The following is an 18114-nucleotide window of genomic DNA, read 5'->3' as shown; positions in this document are numbered from 1 at the left end:
TATACATGCTAAAACACTAAAAATTAGGATGAAGCCTACCTAAGCAACTAAGGGAAAGCTGTTGTTATATGTAATGGGTAAAGGCTCTAGATATTATGTAAAACACACCCCTCCAGAAAAAAAATTCTTACAACAAATGGTATATTTATTTGTTACTGTTGGATTTCAGACCTGGGATAAGGAGCTGAGGTGCATATTTTATATACTAAAGCAGGCCTGGCCTCCAGGTTCTCCCAGCATTCCTCAGTCCCTATCTGGTATACCCTGTTCCCAACCCTGAACTCTCCAGTCCAGGGGCTAGTATGCCTGTCCCTCCTACCCCAGAGACTCTTCCCTCTATTCCCTATATAATCCAGACATATTTTTTTTGTCTCCTCTCTGTTGCTTTCTTTCCACCCCACTTCTGTCACTTTCTCTCTCTTTCCCCTCCCCTCTCTCCCTCCTCTTGGCAGCTTCCCTGGCTTCAGTCCTTGGAGGCCAGTGAACTTGCCCAAGAGCAGTTTCCTAATAAACCTGCACTATATATATTTTAATCTGGTTTGAATAGGTTCATTTCAACAACAGAGAAATAATTTATCAGTGCCCCATATTATTTCAATTAAAAAAAGGTTTATACAACAATTAGCATGGTTAAATATAATTGTTGATGTCCAGCTCTTTGGCTTCTGCCCCTTTCTTGGTTCCTGTTTACAAAATTGTTCCCTCACTCAAGATAATGGATACTCAAACTTTTGCTAAAACGGAAACTTTCTTTCTCAGGATCTGTAAGGCCATTTCAAGGTGAGGGTGGGGAGGACCTATAAAATTCCAAGTAAAAACTTTAGCTTAAAATTTTTAATAAAAAGGTTAATAATTAAAAATTAAAAAATAGGGCCGGGTATGGTGGCGCACGCCTTTAATCCCAGCACTTGGGAAGCAGAGGCAGGCGGATTTCTGAGTTCGGGGCCAGCCTGGTCTACAAAGTGAGTTCCAGGACAGACAGGGCTATACAGAGAAACCCTGTCTTGAAAAATCAAAATAAATAAATAAATAAATAATAATAATAAAATTAAATTAAAAAAATAAATAAAAAATAGGTAATCATAATTTGCTATTCATGCTTATATGTAACTTGAAATCAACTCTGGTCATCTTTCTAGACTAAGGAGATAGCAACAGGTCCCCAAGATATTTTGGATTAGGATAGATTTTTATGTGATAATTTTTGTCTTAAAATTTTAAAATAAAAAATATATATGTTTAACAAATAAGATGTATTTGATAAATAAGGTTCATAAATTCCAAAGTTCTGTCTACCCAGATTAACAATAACTGAAATAAAAATGTATACCTAGCTTCTTTATCTTTGCTAACTTCATTAAGCCTTAATTATTTGGATAAACTGAGTCATACAAAAAAGTATAATAGTTTGTAATGGTGTACTATGAAAAAAATCAAAAAATCAAAATAAGGTTTCTGATCTCTCTATAAATTACATTTATAGTTTTTTAAATCCCCAGTCTCTCTATGGGCTACATTTATGACTTACATTTCATTTTGATACTAAGAAAGCTTCCATTCAAAAATTATAATTTCTGAGACTAAAACTTAACATGGATAAAACTGTCAAATCTTAATCTTATTAAAGCGGCTAACATCTTATAAACTATTAACATAATTAGGGCATGGAAGTTAATATTCAGTCATCTTATAAATGATCACATTCTTTAATGTGCTCAAAACTATGTAATCATGCTAAGTACAATTGTAATTCATTTTCAGGGACAAGCTTTTAATTTAGCTCTCTGTATTAAACCTTAAGCAAGTAACTAAAACCAAAAAAGTTTGTTTAGCTCATATATACTTAATAGATAATGGTACTCAGACTTCTCAGAGATCTACTGAATATTGCATTTAAAATGTTTAATGAAAAAAGCTTACTATGAAAGACAGACTCCAGCTCCTAGCAGTGACCCCAAGGTCTCTAAAGAAGGGGGCACAATGACTCCACCAGGACTATGGCAACACTAACCACTGGATTAAACTGCCTCAAATGCCTTATTGGCCACCAGGACCCAGCCCAAACTTTGGAGAGTTGATCACCCCACGTTGCCTATAAAAGGCGAGTCAGTCTTCCAAGTCCCTTGGCCACAGGAAAGCCTCTCAGATCTTCTGGGCCTGGCAGCCAAAGACTGCCACTGTCCTGGGACCTCTGCCCCCAGTGAAGCACCCCTGGAGCCTGATGGGGTGACTGTCTAGGTGATGGATAAGTGTCTGCCATTTTAACTGGTATATGGGCCTTTTGGATTATGCTTCCTGCTATAATTTATTCTTCTCAAATCTCTGATGGCTAACTGAGCTTTGTTAGTTTAACAGCAACAGGCAACCTGCTCCTTTCCCCAAGGCTGCAGTCCGCTAAGTTCATTTCATATGTAAAAATCAGGCCTTGCTGTCTCCTAGGAGCTACCATGTCTCCTGCTGAGAAAGGTTGGTAGGTTTGCCTTGCTAACAGTCTTCATATTAAAGGATAAACAGGTTCCAGATGTAACGTTTTACTGTTCCTTTATTTAAAAAGAACTTGCTTTGCAATAGCTGCTTTCAGTAATAACTACTCGTGTCTCTGATAAATGATTAGATAAAAAATGGTTAAAAGTCTACACGTTCTGAGTGTCCAAGGAAGTGTTTTAAGGAGTATAAAGGTCTGTAGATACGAACACTTAAGTAAGTTCCCCGGGGGTCTAAGAAAATGATTTAAAGTATGTAAATGCAAATTGTAACAGTATAAGAAAAAGATTTAAGGTATACAGAAAAATAGAAAATATTTCTGATTTCTTACTCCCTTCTATGGTATACTTTACTAAGACTTCAAAAGTTGAGAGTTTTAATATTCGTCAGTGGAGTTCTGATAAGCTGGTAGGGCACTGACTCCTTACTATTCAGTCACAAGCTCAAGATTTTAATTTGTCTTTGGTTGTCTTCTAAATATAGACATAAGGGTGCTTCTCATTGGCTAAAAACATCTCTACAATCTCTATATTTCTAGCTCTCTGGACAATGGAAAAAATGTTCGTGTTTTTAACCCAAAGCCACAGCTTTAGCTGTGACTTAAACGAGTGAGTCTACTCTGGCTGTCTTACAGAGGCCTGTTAGCTGATTTTCCTATAATGTGGACTTTAGTACAGGTTACAAACAGTGGTAATGCTAATAGAGCTAAAACGTTTATCTCTTTTTGTGAACTAAAAACAATCAGGTAAGCTTCAAGGAATTGTCGGAGTCGTGAGCCTTGGGTCTGCCTCTCACAGGTTTAATGGGCTCCAGCTAAGTTCCCCAGCTGCCTGTCCTTGAGGGTAGGATCTCTCTCCAGCTCTCCTCTAGTCTCAGGACTCCTCCACTCCCCCAACTACCAGGATAATGGGCCTAAAATGTCCAAATGTAGATTTCCCTTTAAGTTCTTAAGCTTTAACTTCTCTTCCTAGTCTATATAATTGTTCCAGTAGATTTCCAATCAACTAAGACTCCACACTGCTCCAAACATACCAGCCTCAGGTGGCCCTTCCAAACCAGCAAGTGCCTGGGCTTGAAGTCAATGTAAGCCAGACGCTTCTGACAAAACTTCCTACCAGTTTGAGCCCTAGCTTTGGACCAGCATGTCAGACTGTTCCAAAGCCACCCATACTTCATGAACCTCAGATGGTCCAACAAAACCTGGACAACAAACCAGATGTACCCTGTCCCCCTCCAGGCCTTTGTCCATCACCCCAGCCTTTCTGGGCCTGACAATGATGTCCTAGTTTGGCTAGGAAGCAGTTACTGATGAGACTACATCATCCTTTATCATTAACAAAAGTCTGGAATGTTAGGTCCAAAGAAAACCAGTTCCCCTCTACCAAAGAAGACATGTTCCTATCACTGTCAAAAGAAACAAATGGTTGTCTACAGTGTTCAGCACATCAAAGCTCATGCTGGCCTCTAGACACCTTCAGTCCTACAAATACCTGTTAAAATTGGAGAGTTACAAAAAGGGTTACTTAAGATGTAAGGGAGCTTAGATCTTAAGCTCCCTTAAGATTGATTGACTGACAATTAAAATATCAGTCTTTATCCCTAAATAAATGTGAACCAATGATTTGATTCATATGATTTAGAGATAGTAGGAAATGATGTGGCTAAAGAAACTCCATTTTATACTAGGCATCCATCTTGGTATTTTTGAATACCAAACGGCTTTTGAGCCGTTTTCCTCTGACTCCAGTCCCTGGACGATAACTTCCTTGTAATTCTGATTCAGTGTCCCCCTCTTCCAAAAAAGTACAGCCGTGACTATCTATTTGTTAGGACTAACTACTTTTTGCTTCTGTAACTTGCTTATACATACCCAAAGATAATTTTAAGTTGCCTTAACTACTTAATTTAGCAAAACAGAAGTTTTTACTTTCTTACATAGATACTGAAGGTCTTCATATGGTTTTTTCCCCCCTCTTTAAATGTTATTCCCTGTTGTAGTAATATTTAACCTCAATCGGAGGTTTCTATCTTACCTTGATCATTCAGTTCCCATTAAATACAACACATCTTTTATATTTATGACAAGCCTTTAATCAGCACTGGAGCTGTACAGATATCTATGCTCTAAGCTATTAAATCTACTTTCTCATCAATAACCACAAGTTATAACTTGCTGTACTGGCTAGTTTTGTGTCAACTTGACACAGCTGGAGTTATCACAGAGAAAGGAGCTTCAGTTGAGGAAATGCCTCCATGAGATCCAACTGTAAGGCATTTTCTCAATTAGTGATCAAGGGGGAAAGGCCCTTGTGGGTGGGACCATCTCAGGGCTGGTAGTCTTGGTTCTATAAGAAAGCAGGCTGAGCAAGCCAGCAGAAGCAAGCCAGTACAGAACATCCCTCCATGGCCTCTGCATCAGCTCCTGCATCCTGACCTGCTTGAGTTCCAGTCCTGACTTCCTTGGTGATGAACAGCAGTATGGAAGTGTAAGCCGAATAAACCCTTTCCTCCCCAACTTGCTTCTTGGTCATGATGTTTGTGCAGGAATAGAAACCCTGACTAAGACAAATTGGTACCAGCAGAGTGGGGTATTCCTGTGACAACCTGACCATGTTTTGGGGAGGACTGTGGAAGGACTTTGGAACTTTGGGCATGAAGATCCATCCGTTGTTAAGAGCTCTGTCGGATGTTGTGTAGGAGCTTGGAAGATAATGTTGAGAACACTGCAGAAGATGGAGGCTTGGCTTGTGAAATTTCAGAGGGAAGATTAAAGACTCTTTTCAGAGCCATTGCTGTTTTGAATGTGAAGATTCTGTAGTTCTGGTTAGCTGGGGCTGAAGAATCAGCTGTGATTAACAAGATACCAGAACTACTAAAGCAAAAACTTTGCATTACTGGGACTATTGATGCTGGTTAGCTGGAGCTAAGAAATTAGCAGTGATTAAGAAGAGACCAGCATCATTGAGGTGACATCTTCTGGGAAGTGTTTTCTGAAAGCACAAAGAGGCTGTGTTCCAGAGATGGCCAAGGTTGTACTCCTGCTGCAGCAGGACTTGGTAATATGTAAGGGTCACCCAGGTGGTACTGGTTTTGAAGGCATGAAGGGGTCACGCAAAGCAGCTGAGGCTCGGCACTGTGAGAGGCCATGGAAGGCCATTGGTGAAGGTGCAGCCTCAGTTGCAATTGAAGGCCCAGGATTGAAGGGGTCATGCAGTGTTTTGGAGATGCCAGTACCATGAGATGACCACCAAGAGCAGCAGCAGCAGTGGAGTACAGGCATCTGGAGTCTAGAGGATGACGTGTGTGCTACAAAGGGCCTGGCTGGAGAAGTGACCCAAGCCCTTGGAGGAGCCCAGAAGATCGTGAGTTGGATCCCAGACATTGGACGGTTGGAGATTGACTTTTGCTTTTGATTGTGACTGTGCCCTGATATTTTCCCTCTTGAAGGAAGAAACTGTTTTAGTGGAGCCCACAGTTAAGAGACTTTTAATTGTAAAAAGACGTTGGATTTTAAAAGAGATGGATATTTTAAAGAGATTGAAATTTTAAGAATATGTAAAGACTGTGGGACTTTTAAAGTTATTTAGAATGGGGATGAATAAGATTGTAAGGGTTGAGGCTTACTAGTGATGGTTTTGTGTGTCAAGTTGACAAGGGGTCAATTGTACTGGCTAGTTTTGTGTCAACTGGACACAAGCTGGAGTTATCACAGAGAAAGGAGCTTCAGTTGAGGAAATGCCTCCATGAGATCCAACTGTAAGGCATTTTCTCAATTAGTGGTCAAGGGGGAAAGGCCCTTGTGGGTGGGACCATCTCAGGGCTGGTAGTCTTGGTTCTATAAGAAAGCAGGCTGAGCAAGCCAGGCGAGGCAAGCCAGTACAGAACATCCCTCCATGGCCTCTGCATCAGCTCCTGCTTCCTGACCTGCTTGAGTTCCAGTCCTGACTTCCTTGGTGATGAACAGCAGTATGGAAGTGTAAGCCGAATAAACCCTTTCCTCCCCAACTTGCTTCTTGGTCATGATGTTTGTGCAGGAATAGAAACCCTGACTAAGACACTTGCCATGTACCATCTGGGCAGCTCTTACCTCCCAATTACTCAGTCTTCATGGCCATATTTTCAAGATTCCTACACCATGGCGTCTTTTTCACTTTCCACCTTCTTCCTCTTCCTCCTGGTCTCTCCTCAGACCCCAAGCCCAGAAGCCAAACACTCTTCTACCTAGCTATAGGCTGTAGGCATCTTTATTCAACAATCAGGGATAAATTGGGGGTGGGGGCAAAGTTAGGTCTATGTGCAGATTCTCTCAGCCCTGGGGGCAGCCAGGCCTGAGGACAGGTACTTAGCATTATAGTACATAGCAAAAGTCCAAACCTCAACAACTCCCCACCCTCCTTCTTCATGGAAAAGCCAAATTTGACTTAGAGATTGTTCATCCTGATAGCAGCTAATCAATAAATCATTTAATTATAATTGGATTTAGTCTTGTCTTTTCCCAGGGGTCACACTCCATTGCAGCTCCCATGATAGCAGCTAGCTAGAAGAGAGGGAGAAAGACTTCATCACGTCCTGATTTTCTTCATTGCTCCATTTTATGCTATTGGGGTACCAAAACTATGGGATGATGCCACCCACCTTCAGGGTAGATGCCATGCCTTTAGTTGATCCTCTGTGCAAACACTCTCCCGGATATACCTGGGTTTTCCCTTATCTCCTAGGTGCTAGTCAGTCCAGCAAAAAAATAACAACCCAAAGTCACCATTACAAGCCCCACTCTCCTCAACTTGACACCTAAGCCCTTCTTAGATTGTGACCAAAACCACTGAATACAGAGAAGAGAAAGACTTTCTAGTCCGATGCTTCACTAGACTTTGGGTCAGTTAGCGGAAACAGGAAATGAAGAGGAATAAGTGGGTTTAGACATATCAGCTCTGGCCTCTCTGCAGGTAGCTGGAAAACGCCACAGAACAGGTGTAACCCCCACCAAGTAAGAGAGTAGAAATCATGAGTAGAAATAAAGGCAGCCACTGTGTCAGAGGCTGAGCAGAGCTGCTTGGCAGAGTTCTTCAGCTCCTCCCTTCACTAACAGAGGGACAACTGTCTCAGGACATGAACCTGGGCAGACATCTGGGACCCAAGAGACCTGACAGGTACCAACATCAGGAATGTGCCCCAGAGAAGAATGGAAAGACAACCACCTCAGCAAAGAACAGGGGAAGGGGAGGTAATTAGCTTTTGTGGAACAGAAGATCTGGCCTATTTCGTGCTCTGGATTTAATCAACTCAATGCCTGAAAGGTTGGGAAATGATAGAAGTGGGGAAAAAGAGATCATTACAAATGAAGGCTGCCTCTCCAGGGATCCAGCTGGCCCTGAAGGCAAAGCAAGCCAATGCCTGGGCTGCGGCTCATGGCACAGCTGTTGAACAAGAATGAATCTCTGGTCCTGAAGGGAGGCAGGGGAGGGAGAGCAGAGACCCAAGAAGGAGCTTGAGCTGGGAATTCCTGGTGGAGGTCAGTGGTATAAACAAACCATCCACTTGGGATAGTTACTGCCAGCAGCACTGAGTAGGCCAATGAAAAGTTTTAAGTCCCTTTTCTTGATGGCCAGACCAAGAGCAGACTTGAGCCTTCAAAAAGTATCTTTGTGCTTAAATTTAGGAATATAGCATTTTAAAAGAAAAAAAAAAAAACCACAAAGATACATCAGTTAGACAAGGGTCAGGGTAACCTTGAAATGTTCATTTCTGGCAGAGCAGAGCATAGTGAGTATTTTAGATACAACTTGCCAATTATTCTGGCTAATATATCTATAGCATAGTCAGTGCCATGGAAATCTCAAGTGTACCGCCAAGGCAGGTGTGGCCGTTGTGGGAAGGAGCATAGAGGGTGAAGACACAACAGTCTAAGCAGACACAACATGGAAACAGGACAGAATGGTCTTACCTTGGTCATTTCATTTCCCAATTTTTTAAAAGTTATTTTCAAACCTCTGATCTCGGCTAAGGGGTAAATACTGAGTCCTGAGGATAATTAGCTTAAAGGAAGTAATTTACTATACATAGCCCCACAGTAGGTCTTATAAGTAATTTACTATACATGGCCCCACAGTAGGTCTTATAAGTAATTTACTATACATGGCCCCACAGTAGGTCTTATAAGTAATTTACTATACATGGCCCCACAGTAGGTATTATAAAAAGGCAGCATAAGGGGCCAGCCAGGCCAGTGAGGAGACTTATGAGCCATGATTCTAATTCAACATTTTATAGTACCAGAAATTAATCTATGCTCAGGTTGTCTTTTTGTTTTTTGGTTTTGGTTTTGGTTTTGGTTTTGGTTTTGGTTTTGGTTTTGGTTTTGGTTTTGGTTTTTTTAAGACAGGGTTTCTCTGTATAGCCCTGGCTGTCCTGGAACTCACTTTGTAGACCAGGCTGGCCTTGAACTCAGAAATCCGCCTGCCTCTGCCTCCCAAGTGCTGGGATTAAAGGCATGCGCACCATGCCCAGCTTCAGGTTGTCTTTTATCTAAATCATTTTTAACTTTTTGTAAAGTCTCTTTGTTTGATAACTCCTGATTTGTTAGTACAGAAACAACAAGCCTCTCCCAGTGTCATGTAAAGTCCTCTCTGGGACATGAAAATAGAGTCTAAGCCTAACTGGTGTGGGAAGATACTTCTATCAGAGATTCTACCTGTACATGGAGCATAGAGAGAGAGAGAGAACTGAAGGAGCCTGAGGTCTGCTTCTATCTGATAACTTCTCTGTTGTGGGCCCATTTCCCCCAGTTAGGGCCTTAGAACTTGAGGCAGCAGTCCCTGCAGCATTTCTATCATCACTGGAATGAGGAGAGGGAACTCTCTCCTGTCCAAATGGGGAATAAAAGGCCCCCCTCTGATCCTGAATAAAAATTCTCTTGGGGGTTCACACACAACAATACTTAATACTGGATTGTTATACAGATGTTCTGAGGCCATACAGCAGGTGAGACCCATGGTACAGGCAAACTAAGTTCCTATGTGTACTGGCTAGTTTTGTGTCAACTTGACACAGCTGGAGTTATCACAGAGAAAGGAGCTTCAGTTGAGGAAATGCCTCCATGAGATCCAACTGTAAGGCATTTTCTCAATTAGTGATCAAGGGGGAAAGGCCCCTTGTGGGTGGGACCATCTCAGGGCTGGTAGTCTTGGTTCTATAAGAAAGCAGGCTGAGCAAGCCAGGTGAGGCAAGCCAGTAAAGAACATCCCTCCATGGCCTCTGCATCAGCTCCTGCTTCCTGACCTGCTTGAGTTCCAGTCCTGGCTTCCTTGGTGATGAACAGCAGTATGGAAGTGTAAGCCGAATAAACCCTTTCCTCCCCAACTTGTTTCTTGGTCATGATGTTTGTGCAGGAATAGAAACCCCGACTAAGACAAATTGGTACCAGGAGTGGGGTATTCCTGTGACAACCTGACCATGTTTTGGGGAGGACTGTGGAAGGACTTTGGAACTTTGGGCTTGAAGATCCATCCATTGTTAAGACCTCTGTCGGATGTTGTGTAGGAGCTTGGAAGATAATGTTGAGAACACTGCAGAAGTTGGAGCTCTGGTGTGTGAAATTTCAGAGGGAAAATTAAAGACTCTTTTCAGGGCCATTCCTGTTTTGATTGTGAAGATTCTGTAGTTCTGGTTAGCTGGGGCTGAAGAATCAGCTGTGATTAACAAGATACCAGAACTACTAAAGCAAAAACTTTGCATTACTGGGACTATTGATGCTGGTTAGCTGGAGCTAAGAAATTAGCGGTGATTAAGAAGAGACCAGCATCATTGAGGTGACATCTTCTGGGAAGTATTTTCTGAAAGCACAGTGGCTGTGTTCCAGATATAGCCAAAGTTGTACCTTGTGCTGTGGCTGGACTTGGTAATGTGTAAGGGTCACCCAGGTGGTACTGGTTTTGAAGGCATGAAGGAGTTGAGCAGAGCAGCTGAGGCTTGGCACAGTGAGAGGCCATGGAAGGCCATTGGTGAAAGTGCAGCCTCAGTTGCAATTGATGGCCCAGGACTGAAGGGGTCATGCAGTGTTTTGGAGATGCCAGTACCATGAGATGACCACCAAGAGCAGCAGCAGCAGTGGAGTACAGGCATCTGGAGCCTAGAGGATGACTCGTGTGCTACAAAGGGCCTGGCTGGAGAAGTGACCCAAGCCCTTGGAGGAGCCCAGAAGATCGTGAGTTGGATCCCAGACATTGGACAGTTGGAGATTGACTTTTGCTTTTGATTGTGACTGTGCCCTGATATTTTCCCTCTTGAAGAAAGAAACTGTTTTAGTGGAGCCCACAGTTAAGAGACTTTTAATTGTAAAAAGACTTTGGATTTTAAAAGAGATGGATATTTTAAAGAGATTGAAATTTTAAGCATATGTAAAGACTGTGGGACTTTTAAAGTTATTTAGAATGGGGATGAATAAGATTGTAAGGGTTGAGGCTTACTAGTGATGTTTTTGTGTGTCAAGTTGACAAGGGGTCAATTGTACTGGCTAGTTTTGTGTCAACTTGACACAGCTGGAGTTATCACAGAGAAAGGAGCTTCAGTTGAGGAAATGCCTCCATGAGATCCAACTGTAAGGCATTTTCTCAATTAGTGATCAAGGGGGAAAGGCCCCTTGTGGGTGGGACCATCTCAGGGCTGGTAGTCTTGGTTCTATAAGAAAGCAGGCTGAGCAAGCCAGGTGAGGCAAGCCAGTAAAGAACATCCCTCCATGGCCTCTGCATCAGCTCCTGCTTCCTGACCTGCTTGAGTTCCAGTCCTGGCTTCCTTGGTGATGAACAGCAGTATGGAAGTGTAAGCCGAATAAACCCTTTCCTCCCCAACTTGTTTCTTGGTCATGATGTTTGTGCAGGAATAGAAACCCCGACTAAGACACTATGGGAGCAAAATAAGTTTCTGAGTTAAGAGTAACTGAGAGACTATCATTACAAGAGGCAGAAAAGGGAAGAGCTGTGTATAACTAATCATGTGCTCTACTGTGAGAGAGTCTTAGCCTGAATAGATCTGGTCCAGATGAGACAGTCCATTTCTGGTCCTGGTTTGGAGCAGGTTTGGCAAAGGAGTGGTGAATCCAGGCAGATATCCCTCCACCTTGATTGCATCTGGTGTTGTCAGGATGACGGCATGAAGTCTTTTCCAGGCAGGTGTCAATCCATTTTTCTGAAACTTCTTAATGTTGGTCCCTGGGTCAAAATGAATGATGAGGCACTGCAGAAGGACCTGGAAAGATGTCTCCATCCCTAGAATGGACTGTAGTTTGGACCTGTTGGAGAGACTTGAAAAGTGACTGATCTCAATGATAGGATCTCTTAAACAGGGCAACAAGGGAATGGCCTTCCAAACATATTCTCACAGTGAGTGAATTCTGCCTTATAGGGAATCCATCTTGTCCTAAGAAGAGCCAGAGGTAACAGGTTGGACCAGTTTTCACCAGTTTCCAAAATCAATTCAGAGAAGTTAAACCTGTCCAGAGCTCTGAGGTAGGAACAGTGGAACTCCTAGATTACATTTAAGGCCTTACTGACCGCTTGGCTATGATGAAAGTGAAGACAGACCATTATCTGATCCAATAGACAGGAGCAGCCTGAGTGTAGCAATAATCACGTGGAAAGGAGTCATGACCATTGTCAGAGCACCTTCCCTCCAGGTAGCAAAAGCTTTTATTCATTCCAAGAAGGTGTTCACAAACATTAACATTACCTTATGTGAGAAGCCTTCATCTCTGTGAAATCAACTTTCCATTTCTCACCAGGGGCTAGCCTCTTCAGAGAAATGGTGGGGAATCCTTTGGTCTTTGCATTGGATTAACCTGTGTTCAGGAGTGATATTAAGAGGCACCCTGAGCAACCATCTCTCAGAGATGTAGAATCTGGTGCCTGGAAGATAATCACTCAGTCTGGTAAGATCCCTGGTCCAGTTGTATCTTGTTTAGTATTTCTAGGGACTGTTCCTGTCCCCTTCTTCCTGGGACTAGATGGATGGGGGAAGGAGCTGGGTACCAGGAAAAGCAATGGGCAAGACAGAAAGGGGCTCTGCAGAAATCTCTGCTGCTTTAGTTGGGCTGCCTCATCTGCCCTGTGATTGCTTTGGGCTTCAACTGTGTTGGCTGCGTGATGCACCTTGCAATAGATAACAGCCACCTCCTTGGGGAGACAGATTGCTTTAAGGAAAGCAACAATTTTGTCTTTGTTTTTTAACCTTTTTTCCTTCAGCTGCCAGTAGGTCTCTGCCTCAAGTAGGGGAGTGTCCTAGAGGTCTGGGTGGCTAGCCTGATATATGTCCAGCAAGGTCCCACAGTCAGGGAGGAGGACCTCAGGGTTGTCATCAGGCATCAATGTCACAGGGTTGAGACTATACCCCAGGAAAAGTGAGATGGAGCTGATCAAGCAATAGACTCTGGTATTGACTGATGAGTGTACTTGACACCCACTAGTCATTTGTCCCTTTGGGAGGGCTCCTGCAGCATGGGGAACTGTTGAAGTCAGGTTCTGGCTCAGGGTGAGCTTGTCAGTATCCCTTACTTGTGTAGCAGTTGTGGCTATGCTGTGCAAACAAGATGGCATTACGGGCCTTAGCCAGAGTGCCAGGGTGTGCATCAAAACATCCTTTGAGTCTCATGAATGAGAAGGTGGCATGGTTTAGTGATATCTGGTGGCTAAAGCTGAAGTTTGAGTTAGAGTCTGTGTTAGGTCCCCAAAAGCTTGTTCCTCTGTTTCAGTCTGTTTTAAAGGCGGATCTGTCCAGTGACAAAATACAGGGTCTGAGTTATTTCACCCAACTCAAGAATCCAGAGCCTGAAATACCTACTATGCCCAATAGTTATCTTAATTGCTTCTTGGTTTGGGGGACATGGGTTCCTTCTGGGTAGTGTTGAAAGTTCTCCTACCTTGTGGAGTGGTCTTGTCTTTGTTTGGCAGAGTGAGTCTTTTTCTTGGAGATGAAATGTATGGAGCAGTTGGAGCAAGTCTTTGTGACTTTCAAACAGGTGGCAGTGTTTGGTGCCTGTCAATAGAATATCATCTACATACTGGAGCAGAGTTGGCCTGCATTGTGACACCCGGAATCCTGTTAAGTCTTTTTTGTAATGTCTTTTTGGAGTGTAGGGGGCTTTTTGAACTCTTCAGGTAGTCGTGTCCAGGTTATCTGGCTAGTCTCACTACACACTGGATTAGACCATTTAAAGGCAAACATGGCATGGCTAACTGGCACCAGGGCAATAGAGAAAGAAGTAAGCATTCTTAAGGCTTACTTCTGTATAGACCTGGTAGTCTGGTGAGATTTGGAACTGTGAGAGGAATGATTTCTGTCCATTTATTTGCTTCTTGGAGATATTGAACTGACTGATAACCTGAGGTCTCTGGTTTATGCACAGGCAGGAAAGGTAAATTCCAAGCCAACTGCCATGGGGGTAAGGTAATTACTTTCAAACAGCCCCTTGATAGGTGGAGCAATTTCTGGTCTAGCTTTTGGCTTCCAAGGATATCACCAGACCTCACTGATGTGGCTATAGTGAAGAGACTTACCAGAACTGGTGGGTGGTGGTGCCATGCCAGGAGGACTTCTCTCAGCCTGTTTCTTAGGGAATTGTTGTTGCAAATCCTGGAGCAGGGTCCTTGGGTCTGGATTTGTTTCTGCTGTGGCATCTGGGAGAACTAGAAGATATTCTTTATACAGAGAGCAGTTCAGCTGAGTTGGTAGGCAGGGGTAAAGAAAATCTGAGTTTCTTGAAGAGTAAAGGAGATGATGGTGTTATGGAATTCAAGAACACCCAGAAAAGATCCCTAGACTCATTTCAGATTTTAATTAATCAAATTTATTAAAGCCACCAGCAGGGTCACCCACAGTCTTTGGCCCAAATCAGAGATATGCTATCCAGAGGCAGGTGAAAGAAGGTCTTTTAAAGATGAAACCCAGAAGAGCTTTTCCTCTCTGCTAAGATTAGATGGTCAAGGTGACTTCAAAATAGTCCTTGAATGTCTGAATGGGCAGGTTATAGAAACCAAAATCAGCAATTATTCATATCATAACAAGCAGATGGCCATAGTTGTACATTTCTGGGCAGAGGGTTAAGGAGTCAGGGTTCCCAAGAATTTATTTTCTAGGAGCTTGAGTGGGGGAAAAACAGCTATTAGGTACCAAGATGGATGCCTAGCATGAACATGGAGTTTCATTAGCTATCACAATGGTACCTAATTTTCAAAGAATACCTCTGCCCAAAAGGAGAAAGAGCAGTCCGAGACCACCACAAAGGAGTGAGTCACCACCTGCCTGTGACTCCCTGTATTGCCATCATTACATTGGTAAATTTGGTTTGTTTGTTTGTTTGAGGGTCATTCCCTTGGATACAGAACAGTGCAGTATGAGCCGTAGGGCCTCAGAGTGAGCTGACTGGAATGCAGTCAGCATAAACCTTGCTTGCCTTCGTAGAGCTCAGCAGCAGCCACGGCATTTTGCCTGTCCTCTGCTGTAGAGTCTCAGTTATTAACTTTTACCTTGATGGACTGAGATGTATTCATCCCTGAAAAGCCCTCTAGTTTTTGGAGATTTTCTTATGGGTGTCCAGAGCTGACTGAGTGACAAAAGCCAAATTTTACACTCTAACTTTTTTTTTTACGCTAATGAATAAAGAGATGTAAGATCTGAAGGTTTCTTCCAATCTTCAAGAAATGCCCCAGGAGACTCTTCTGGGGCTGGAGGAGCCTCAGTAGTTTAAGACAAATTAGTGGTGGCAAGCTGCACCCTGAATTCCAGTCATAAGATTCTGGTGACAAGTGTCCACAGCCTGGGAACCTGCATATGTATTGGGGTCCCATTTGGATGGAGAGACTGCCTCAAATCGAGTAGCTTTTTAAAAGCATTCATACCAGCAGCTGAGCCCCCCCCCCCAAAAAAAAACCTTTATCTCAATTCAGATCTATGCCCATGAATCCCTTTTCCTTTGGGAGTAACTGGTCAGAAGGAATTACTGACAAACATTCCAGGTAGGGAAACGGGTGCATGGGACAGATTCCAGAAGAGAGTGGGGGGCTTGGGCTTATCAGAAAAAGGGACTCTGTGTCTTCCAGTTATGCAGATCTGAAGTAGAGAAAGGAGTATAGAGATCAAGGAAAGGGTGATGCCCTTCTTTAAACCACTCCCCCCCACCCCCACCCCCACCCGCCTCTGGAAGGAAAAGCGTCTTATGTGACAGAAAAACAGATGCTGGGACTTGAATCCAGAATGGGGTATGGTGGGCCCTCAAGCTGGGAAGCCAAAGGTGCCTTAGAAGCTGGCAGGGCAGTAGGTGAAGAGAGCAGCCCTCCCTGCACCGGTGCACGAAGGCCACTGTCCAGGCCCAGGCTCCACTTAGAGCCAAGAGGAGTGAAGGGCTCCGTCCCGCACCCTCGCTAGAGCCCACAGAGAATCCAGCCTACCCAGGTCCCGGGGGACATTGTCACATGAAGAAGGCCAGGGCTGGGGACAGACCCCCCAACTGTAGGGCCCGGGTAAGAGAAGCACTGGGGTACAAATCAAAAAACAAGGAGCTAACATCGGCAGAGGGTGCCACCTGTTGGCAGAATACGGGAAAACAGCAGAATTTTAACCAGTTGGTCAGATCAGATCCGACAAAACAAAAACACCAACAGCAAAATCAAGAAATCAATTAAACAAACCCCAAACGTGCCTGTCACACGTTCAGTCAGTTCTCTGGGTCAGACTTGCCTTTCATGCATTCAATAATCCACACAGTTGGCCAGTCACTCATTCAAGCAAAACTGAAACCAGACCTCACATGAGAGACTGAACCAGGATTCAGAGTCCCCACTCTTTACGTTCCAATTTAGTGTAGAAGGGGGACTAGGAAAGAGTTTCCTGTCGAATATTGTCTTCCTAAAACAGGATGAGGGCCTTAAATATCCATCCATCTTACCCAGAAGAGACCCCCTTTTCGGGGCCTATCTCTCTTATCCAGAAGGCTTCCATGGGGGCACATGCTCACCACCCATAATTCAGTCTACAGAGTCACCTCCTACCAGTGACAGAAGGATTCCTTGCTGGGAACACAGCAGTAACTCCGGACCTCTCCGGACTCAATGAGAGGTGTGGGGTCCTGGAATGCTCAGCGAAGGAGCCTCCCCTGCAGCCCCTCCTGCACGAGGAAGGCCAGGAGCGAGGTTGAGTCTCATGGAGCAGAGGGTGGGAAATCTCGTGTGGCTTCCAATTTTATGATCCACATGAGATACTTACTGACAACCATACTGATTTAGACAATAATTTTAAGTCCTTTTATTAATAACCAGACCAAAGAGGGGCTTGAGCCCTTCAAAATGTCTCTTGGTGCCTGAGCTCAGGGATACAGAGCTTTTAAGGCAAAACCACACAGATACATTTATATGAGCGTCAGAGTAAACTTGAAACATTCACTCCTGGCAGAGCTTAATAGGTATTTTAGACATAACTCGCCAATTACTCTGTTCAGCACATCTGGACCGTAGTCAAGGCCATGGAGATCTCAAACGTGTTGCCAAGGGATACGTGGCCTTTGTGGGAAGGGCTGAGAACCGTCTAAGCACACACACAACGGAATCAGGTAGTGTTACCTTAGTCATTTCAATGGGAAGCTCACTCAGCTTGTGGTAGCCATTCTCAGGCCTGTGGCCCAGGTTTCATTTAACAAGTCTGAGGCGTGGTGGAGGCTGGGGAGTGGGTACTTCTTCACTTCATTTTTTCAGGCAGGGTTTTGCTGCTCAAAGCTGACCTTAAACTTACAATCCTCCTGCCTCAGCCTCCTGCGTGCTGGGATTACAGAGGTACATCACTATATCCAGCTTGAAAATGTGTGGTCTGATGGGTTTCTGGCAGTTCTGAGGCATCTGTTCCAGGTGCCATGGATTTCTGACACCTGCAAAGGACAAGGTTCACACCATTGTCCAGTGGCTCTCTCTCTCTCTCTCTCTCTCTCTCTCTCTCTCTCTCTCTCTCTCTTTCCTTTTTTTGTTTTTTGTTTTTGTTTTTTCTTTTGTTTGTTTTTTCGAGACAGGGTTTCTCTGTGTAGCCCTGGCTGTCCTGGAACTCACTTTGTAGATCAGGCTGGCCTCCAACTCAGAAATCCGCCTGGCTCTGCCTCCCAAGTGCTGGGATTAAAGGTGTGCGCCACCATGCCCGGCTAAAATTATTTTTGCTGTTTTGTTCTTTGTTTGAGGTTGGGATTTTTTTTTTGTTTGTTTGTTTTTGTCGTTGTTTTTGTTTCGTTTTTTCGAGACAGGGTTTCTCTGTATAGCCCTGGCTGTCCTGGAATTCACTTTGTAGACCAGGCTGGCCTGGAACTCAGAAATCTGCCTATCTCTGCCTCCTGAGTGCCAGGATTAAAGGCATGGGCCACCATGCCCAGCTCCAGTGGTTCTAAACCTTCCCAATGATGCAACTCTTTAATACAGCTCTGCATAATGTGATGATCTCGTACCATAAAGTTATTTTCTCTGCTACTCCATAACTATAATTTTGCTACTGTTACAAACTATAATGTAAATATTTTTTGGAGCTAGAGGGTTGCCAAAAGGATTGAGAGCTGTTGTTACACAGCTGAATCTTATGTCAGCTGTGCATGTATCTTCAGATTCTGTGCAA

General features: G+C 43.7%; 1 long non-coding RNA gene across 1 annotated transcript; it reads right to left on the bottom strand.

Moving 5' to 3' along the window:
* Window positions 1-11397: 11397 nt before the first annotated feature.
* D14Ertd670e (DNA segment, Chr 14, ERATO Doi 670, expressed) lies at window positions 11398-17150 on the bottom strand. Its single transcript, NR_105025.1, has 3 exons — window positions 17088-17150; window positions 14031-14159; window positions 11398-11770 (listed from the first exon to the last, which is right to left on the bottom strand). It is a non-coding gene; the product is annotated as a DNA segment, Chr 14, ERATO Doi 670, expressed (long non-coding RNA).
* Between the last annotated feature and the right edge of the window lie 964 nt (window positions 17151-18114).

This window comes from Mus musculus, chromosome 14, assembly GCF_000001635.26.
Source record: "Mus musculus strain C57BL/6J chromosome 14, GRCm38.p6 C57BL/6J".
Lineage (NCBI taxonomy): Eukaryota > Metazoa > Chordata > Mammalia > Rodentia > Muridae > Mus > Mus musculus.
This window is presented reverse-complemented; position numbering and strand designations above follow the sequence as displayed.